Source organism: Capsicum annuum, chromosome 4, assembly GCF_002878395.1.
Source record: "Capsicum annuum cultivar UCD-10X-F1 chromosome 4, UCD10Xv1.1, whole genome shotgun sequence".
NCBI lineage: Eukaryota > Viridiplantae > Streptophyta > Magnoliopsida > Solanales > Solanaceae > Capsicum > Capsicum annuum.
The window spans coordinates 111,150,098-111,157,601 of NC_061114.1; the positions used below are offsets into that span (position 1 = coordinate 111,150,098).

General features: G+C 41.4%; 1 protein-coding gene across 11 annotated transcripts in view; it reads left to right on the forward strand.

The window, feature by feature from the left end:
* Positions 1-7,504, forward strand: part of LOC107867880 (exportin-4) — a 109,284-nt gene that overhangs the window by 70,061 nt on the left and 31,719 nt on the right. The window lies entirely within an intron of this gene.

Consider the following 7,504-nt stretch of genomic DNA (forward strand, 5'->3'; position numbering starts at 1 on the left):
TTTTTAAACTCACATGGCAGTCAACTCCCACACTAACTTCTTCACTGTTACCTACTCTATATTCTGCATTTGAATTGAAAAGAAGAGACAATAGAGGTTGTATGTTTCTTCTTTTTTTTGGGTGAAAGTAGATTCTCATAAGGTTCTCACACCAGGAGAATGTAAACATTGACTTTAAGCTTATGTTTTCCATTCAAGTCTTTCACATATAGCTTTTAATTTTTTTGAGGTATTACTGGTAATGTAACATTAAAAAGTGTCACTAGGTTGGTGAAGTATTTTTCTTGATTGCAATAAAATAAATTAAGCAAAGTCTTGGGAAGTGATGGTAAGAACCACAATCCCATAATAATTCCTTCGAAGGGTTGTTTGGTTGATGATTTAGTTTTAAAGGATATTAATGCATGGAAAGGACAGTATTAATGCATGGATTCTTATACGGTGAATAATAATACGAGGATTGTTATATAGATAATAAATAATGCATGAATTATTATACTATGAATAAATTATAAGGGACTTATTATTTAGGGTCATGTATTGCTAATGCACGTGTGACTTTTTCCACCTTCTATACGATATAAATAATACATACTGTTGGAATAGGAGTAGGAACGTGAATAGTGTATAGAATTTGGAATGTAGTGTCTATAAATAGGGTCTCAACGTAATAATGTAAATACACAATTCAATAATATTCCTATCTTATATTTCTCACATGGTATCCGAGCGAAGATAAAACAGATGTTCATCTTGGAGGGTTCAGTTCTAGCTGCAACATATTTGACAACAATGAAGATTTTTGTTTGAGAAATTTTATCCGAGTGCTACCCTGTGTAGAGACAAATTTGATGGAAGAGATTTGGAGATGGTGATTTGATACGGGAATTCCTAGCTCGAGACCTTTCACACGAAGCCAAGCACGTGAGTTGCAACGACTCCAAGCCTTGTTCACATTCTTGGCCATGTGTGAGGCCCTTGTGAGCCCATCTAAGGGCCTATATTTAATAAAATGTAAAGAGGCCCACCAAGACACCCCAAACCCACCCACTTAAATGCCAAGGGTAATTTGGTCTTTGTCCCTCCGTTCTAAGTGACTATATAAGCCATGTAATAGGGCTAGTCTTGCTTTAGTTCATTCCTATTATTCAAGAAACAAAGACTTGTAAATTTTTGACTTCTCTTTCTCATCATTTGGTGAGGCCAAAACCAAATTCTCATTAGTAAAGTGATACTAGTGTTGTATCTTGGCTAGAAACTAGGTTCTTGAGGTTCTTTGAGTTCCTCTTGGTCCAAGTAAGAACTTGGTATTGATATTTATTAGTCTTAGGGTCCTTTCTCTTGTTAGGGTTCTTAGAATAATGAATATTATGTGTTAAGTTTCTATCTCTTTCTTTGTAAATCTTGTTAACATTGTGTTGTTGAATATAAAAGTCTAGTGAAGCCGTGTGGGGCTCTTTTGATTCACTAACAATATTGTCTTTGTTGTTCTTGTTGTTAAACTCACTTTTCTAGTTCAAACAAGTGTTGCAAGCCTAGTGAAGCCGTGTGTGGCCATTTTCGATTCATTAGCACTTTGTTGTTCATCTTTTTGTTCTTGTGTTGGTTGGAATCTCTTGATACACACTTAGCATTGTATCGTTTGGTATCAAAGCTCAAGGCTAGGTTTTGTTCTTACAAAAACAATCTTGGAAAGCTCTTACCAAAAAGTGTGTTCTTCAATGGTAAAAAATTTGGTTGTAGATCTACAAAAGTTTTACTTGTTTAGTTGTTTCTTGTGTTGGTTTCTTTCTCATCAACACAAAGAGTGTCTAAATCTAAAGTTGAGCTTAATGAAAAAGAGAATTGTGTTGTTGTGAAAAAAAAAAAAAAACCTTGAAAGTGACCTTTGTGGTGTATTGTTGTTGTGTTCTTGAAGGTTTTGATGTTGTGTTCATCCTAAACTTCTCTTCATCTTATGTCTTAACTTCTATAAAGATAAATAGGTCCAAAAAGGTTGTAAGACAAAATTGAAAATTGTTTGTGAGAAAACTTGCCAACATCACCTTTTCAAGACTTGACAACCACTTTTTCTTAAAACAAGGAACCTTCTCTTGTGGGACTAGTGAGGTCAAACATCACCTTTTGAGTTTGAAAAAAAAAAGAAAGAAAAAAAAAGGGGGTTTGAAAAATGTTACAACACTTTATGTTTTCCATCCCAATAACAAGTCATCCATTACAAAAGATCTAAATGGACTAAGACTTCAAGTTGATGAACTATTTATGTGGACCCACGGCCATTGACATGCTGCCACGTCACCCTAGCTACTGTTCACGTGATAATTAAGCTCAAATTTGGATGTTCTAGTTTCTAATTATTGATTCCTAGTTTCCTCTAATTGACTTGAGAACTAATTAACAAACTAGTACATTTCTACTAGCTTGTCAATTAGTCACTTGAAGCCTTATGTTTGTGTCAACGTTTGTTTGTGTGCTTTTGTCGTTTGAATACGTTGGCTCTAGTCCGACGAGAATTCTTTGAGTTTCAAACAAGAATCCATTCCAGGCAAGAGCATACTCATACCTTACGTATTCACGGGTTCCTAGCCAATCTACAACTCTTGTGGAACTTGAGTGTGAGTGAACCAAGAGAGTGTGAGTGAGGAGAGGGATTTTAAACTAACTTGTTTGTTGCTTGTGTAGGTGATACCTTGATAATGGAGGGAACCATGTCTCAAACCGTGGATTCTAATGAAATGGAGAATATGAGGGTCACTCTTGAGGCTATGACCCGAGCTCTTGAAAGGTTGAGTACGAAAGTAGGAGCCATAAGGGGAGAAGTGACAACTATTAGTGGGAGTTTAGAACAAGTGGAGAGTCAAAGGAACTCTCATCCTTCTACTCCTCGACATGTTTCGTCAAGTGGACATGATAGAAATTCCTCCGCCACCGTTACTCTCGAAACATGGCCACAATTGCCAAATCCTTCACTAGCTCCACTAAATGCCGCAGGCCAAACCATTTATAACCCTATAAACCGAAACTCCAATAGACCAACCCACTCCCAAATGTCTCAAGTTCCGCAAGAGGTGCTCGGACGTCAAATGCCTCCACAAAATTCGAACCCCCCCTTCCAAGCTCCACTAAACCAAAGACCACCACCTCCACAAAATCCAATTCCTCCGAATCAAGTTCCAAATGTCCAAAATCGTCCCGTCCACCTTTAGGAATATGGTAGAGAGGATTATGAAGGGTATGGAGCCTTTAACGATGCCTACATGAGGGAGGAAGAGATGAGAGGAGGTCGTGTGGATCCAAGGATATATCGAGGGTATGGAGAAAGGGGAAACCGACACCTAGAGAGAGACGTAGGCATTAATACCATCAAATTGAGCCTACCTATCTTTAAGGGTGAAAGTGACCCCGAGGTGTATCTTGCTTGGGAGTCGGCGTGTGATAAAGTGTTTCAAGTGAATGATATCTCGGAGGAGAAGAAGAGTTGTTATGCCATAGCTCATTTTGAAGACTATGCTAACACTTGGTGGGAATACGTCAAGCGGTTCGGCAATGAGTTGGTAGAGGGACAACCACCACCATGGTTTCGGTTGAGGCACCTAATGAGGCAACGGTATCTTCCCGAAAGTTATCGTCATGAGTTGCTTGCTAGGTTGTACAATTTGCGACAAGGGAATCGAAGTGTTATGGCATACTATGACGAGTTTCAACAACTTATATTGAAGCTTGATCATCGGGGAGAACAAATTGGCCATGACATCATTCCGTTCAAATGTGGGTTGAACAAAGAGATCTCCACTCATTTGACGCTTCACAAGTTTGATACCGTTGAAGGGATTTTCCAAGCGGCTCTTGAGATTGAAAGAGAGCTTAAAAAGAGGTCGTCGTTCAACCTCAGGTTGGCCGAGGAGCAAAGATATAGTTCAACCATCTTCGGGTTGGCCCAAAAACAAGGACCAACCCGCCACTACAAGGCTGTCCGAGCCTAAAACAGTCCATAAATTTCCTCCCCGGCAAGAAGCTCACAAGTATCCTAATCCTAAAGGGTTCTAATGTTTCAAGTGCCAAGGTTGGGGACATAAAGCCAATGAATGTCCAAACCGGCGCAATGTGATCCTAAGGGAAGGGAGATTGTATTACCTTGGTGAGGAAGTGGGTCTTGAAAAAGAAGAGAATGAGGCCGAGCCTCAAGATGGAGAGAAACCCAAAAATGAGCCACATGATGATGATGATTGTGAGGATGCTTATCCGCAAGAAGGGGAGTGCGTGGTTCCAAACTTTGTAGTGAGGCGTGCCATGATTAGTAAGGCGATAGATGACCCTAGCCAACGGGAGAATTTATTCCTTACTAAATGTCTTGTGAAGGGAAGTGTGTGTACTATGGTGAGTGATAGTGGAAGTGCGAATGTGGTTAGTGTTGCTATGGTGAACTTCTTGAAATTGCCGACTACACCTCACAAAGCAATGTGTGATACGTTTTAAGGTAGCCAACTACCATGACGAGGTGCTTTGTGATATGATACCAATGAAAGCTTGTCACTTGTTGTTAGGAAGGCCTTGGCAATACGATAGGTCGACCAAACATGATGGAAGGTCCAATCGGTATACACTTGAGAAGGATGGCCGAAAGGTCGCTCTTCATCCATTATTGCCTTCCCAAGTGAATGAATTATACCAAAAGATGCGAGAATTGAGGGAAAAGGGAAAGAAGGCCGAGAGTGAGGGACAAAGAGGGGAATCCGAGAATGAGGGAGTAGGGGAAACCGAGGGGCTCCTAATTTCTAAGGGGCAAGGAAGTGTGGTGATGATGGCTAGGAGGAAAGAATTATTTGTGGATCATGACGAGGACACTCCGATGCTCCTCTTGGGTCATTGTTTTAACACTAACGCCACTAACATTTCCATTTCTCCTCCTATTTCTCATGTTTTGCAGGATTACGAGGATGTCTTCCCAAAAGAATTACCGCAAGGATTGCCCCCACTTCGGGGAATTGAGCACCAAATAGATTGTGCCGGGTTCACAATTGCCCAACAAACTGGCTTATAGGAGCAACCTGATGGATACCAAGGAATTGCAACGCCAAGTTAAGGAACTCCTCAACAAAGGGGATATCAAGGAAAGTATGAGCCCTTGTGCGGTTTCGGTACTACTAGTTCCCAAGAAAGATGGGACTTGGCGTATGTGTGTTGATTGCCGAGCCATCAACAAGATAACGGTAAAATATCGTCACCCTATTCTTAGGTTAGATGATATGCTTGATGAATTGAGTGGTTCGTGTTTGTTTTCTAAAATTGATTTGAGGAGTAGCTATCACCAAATTCGTATGCAACCGGGTGATGAATGGAAAACCGCCTTCAAGACCAAATTCGGTCTCTATGAATGGATGGTTATGCCATTCCGCCTAACAAACGCTCCAAGTACTTTTATGAGGCTAATGAATCATGTGATGAAGCCATTTATCGGAAAGTTTGTTGTTGTTTATTTTGATGATGTATTGGTGTATAGTAAGTCCTTAGATGAGCATGTAAAGCATTTACAATGTGTGTTTGATGTCCTCCGAAAGGAGAAGTTATATGCTAATCTAGGACAGTGTTCTTTTGGTGTCCATGAGGTTGTATTTCTTGGGTTTGTGGTGAGCTCAAGAGGGGTCGAAGTGGATGAATCTAAGATTGACGCCATTAAAAATTGGCCAACTCCCAAAACCGTAGGTGAAGTGAGAAGCTTCCATGGGTTGGCTAGTTTTTATAGACGTTTTGTCAAAGGATTTAGCACCATTGCCGCCCCCTTGACTGAAGTGATTAAAAGGGATCGGTCTTTCAAGTGGGGAGATGAACAAGCTAAGGCCTTCGAGCACTTGAAAGCTATGCTCATCTCGGCCCTTTTGCTACAATTGCCGAATTTTGACAAGACTTTTGAGGTCGAATGTGATGCAAGCAAAGTCGGCATAGGCGCGGTTTTAATGCAAGAATTGAAGCCTATTGCCTACTTTAGCGAAATGCTCAAAGGAGCAACTCTAAACTACTCTACATACGATTTGGAGTTGTATGCCTTGATTAGAGCCTTGGCCACTTGGCAACATTATTTGTGGCCTAAAGAATTCGTGATCCGAACGGATCATGAATCCTTGAAGCATCTACGGGCACAAGACAAGCTTAACTGGCGGCATGCCAAATGGATTGAATTTCTTGAAACTTTCCCTTATGTTATTCAATACAAGAAGGGTAAAGACAATGTGGTTGCCGATGCTTTGTCCCGAAAACATGTGCTTGTGTCTACTTTGTCGTCTAAGTTGATGGGGTTTGAAAGCCTCAAGTCTTTATATCCCGAGGACCCTCACTTCGCTCCTATCTATAGGGAAAGTGAAGAGTTGGGAAGGGATAGGTGGGTTACGGATAGGGTTCCCATCCCTATACCAAATTTGATGGATACTTGTTTAAAGGTAGACGATTGTGTGTTCCCTCAAGTTCGTGGAGAGAATTATTTGTGAGGGAAGCACACAATGGCGGTCTATGGGCCATTTTGGGGTCGAGAAAACCCTCAGAATTTTGGAAGAACAATTTTATTGGCCTAGAATGCACAAGGATGTGGCCCGGATTTGCGGCCAATGTGTCCAACCCTACGGGTTGTACACCCCATTGTCCACCCCTTTGCGTTCTTGGCTTGACATATCAATGGACTTCGTGTTGGGATTGTCGAGGACTAGAAGGGGGCGGGATAGTATTTTTGTTGTGGTGGATCGGTTTTCCAAGATGGCTCACTTTATTCCTTGGTCTAAATGTGATGATGCGCCAAGCGTAGCCTCTTTATTTGTTGATAATGTTGTAAAACTTCATGGTGTTTCGAGGACCATAGTGAGTGATAGGGATTCTAAATTCCTAAGCCACTTTTGGAAGTCCATGTGGGGTACACTCGATACTAAGTTGTTGTTTTTGACTTCATGCCACCCACAAACCGATGGCCAAACGGAAGTAGTAAATGGGACCTTAGGGTCTATGCTACGGTCCATGGTTAAAGGAAAAATGACTTCTTGGGATGAGCACTTACCGTTGATTGAGTTTGCTTATAATCGTGTTATACACTCGAGCACGGGGATGACACCCTTTGAGTGTGTATATGGTATCAACCCCCTCACCCTTTTGGATTTAACCCCTTTGCCAAGTGATCTTGTGATAAGCTTAGATGGAAGCAAACGGGCCGAGGCCATGAAAAAGCTACAATAGAAGGTGCGGTTGCGGTTGGAGAAGAAAAGCCAAGAAGTTGCGAGGCGAGCCAACAAAGGAAGAAGAAAGCTCATTCTTGTATCGGGAAATTGGGTGTAGGTGCACCTAAGGAAGGATAGATTCCCGTCTCAAAGGAATGCTAAGTTGATGCCACGGGGTGATGGCCCGTTCCAAGTATTAGAAAGGATCAACGACAATGCCTACAAGATTGATCTACCCCCGGAATATCAAGTGCACAACACTTTCAACGTGTGTGATCTCTCTCGGGTGGAAACGGTGGAGGATGGCA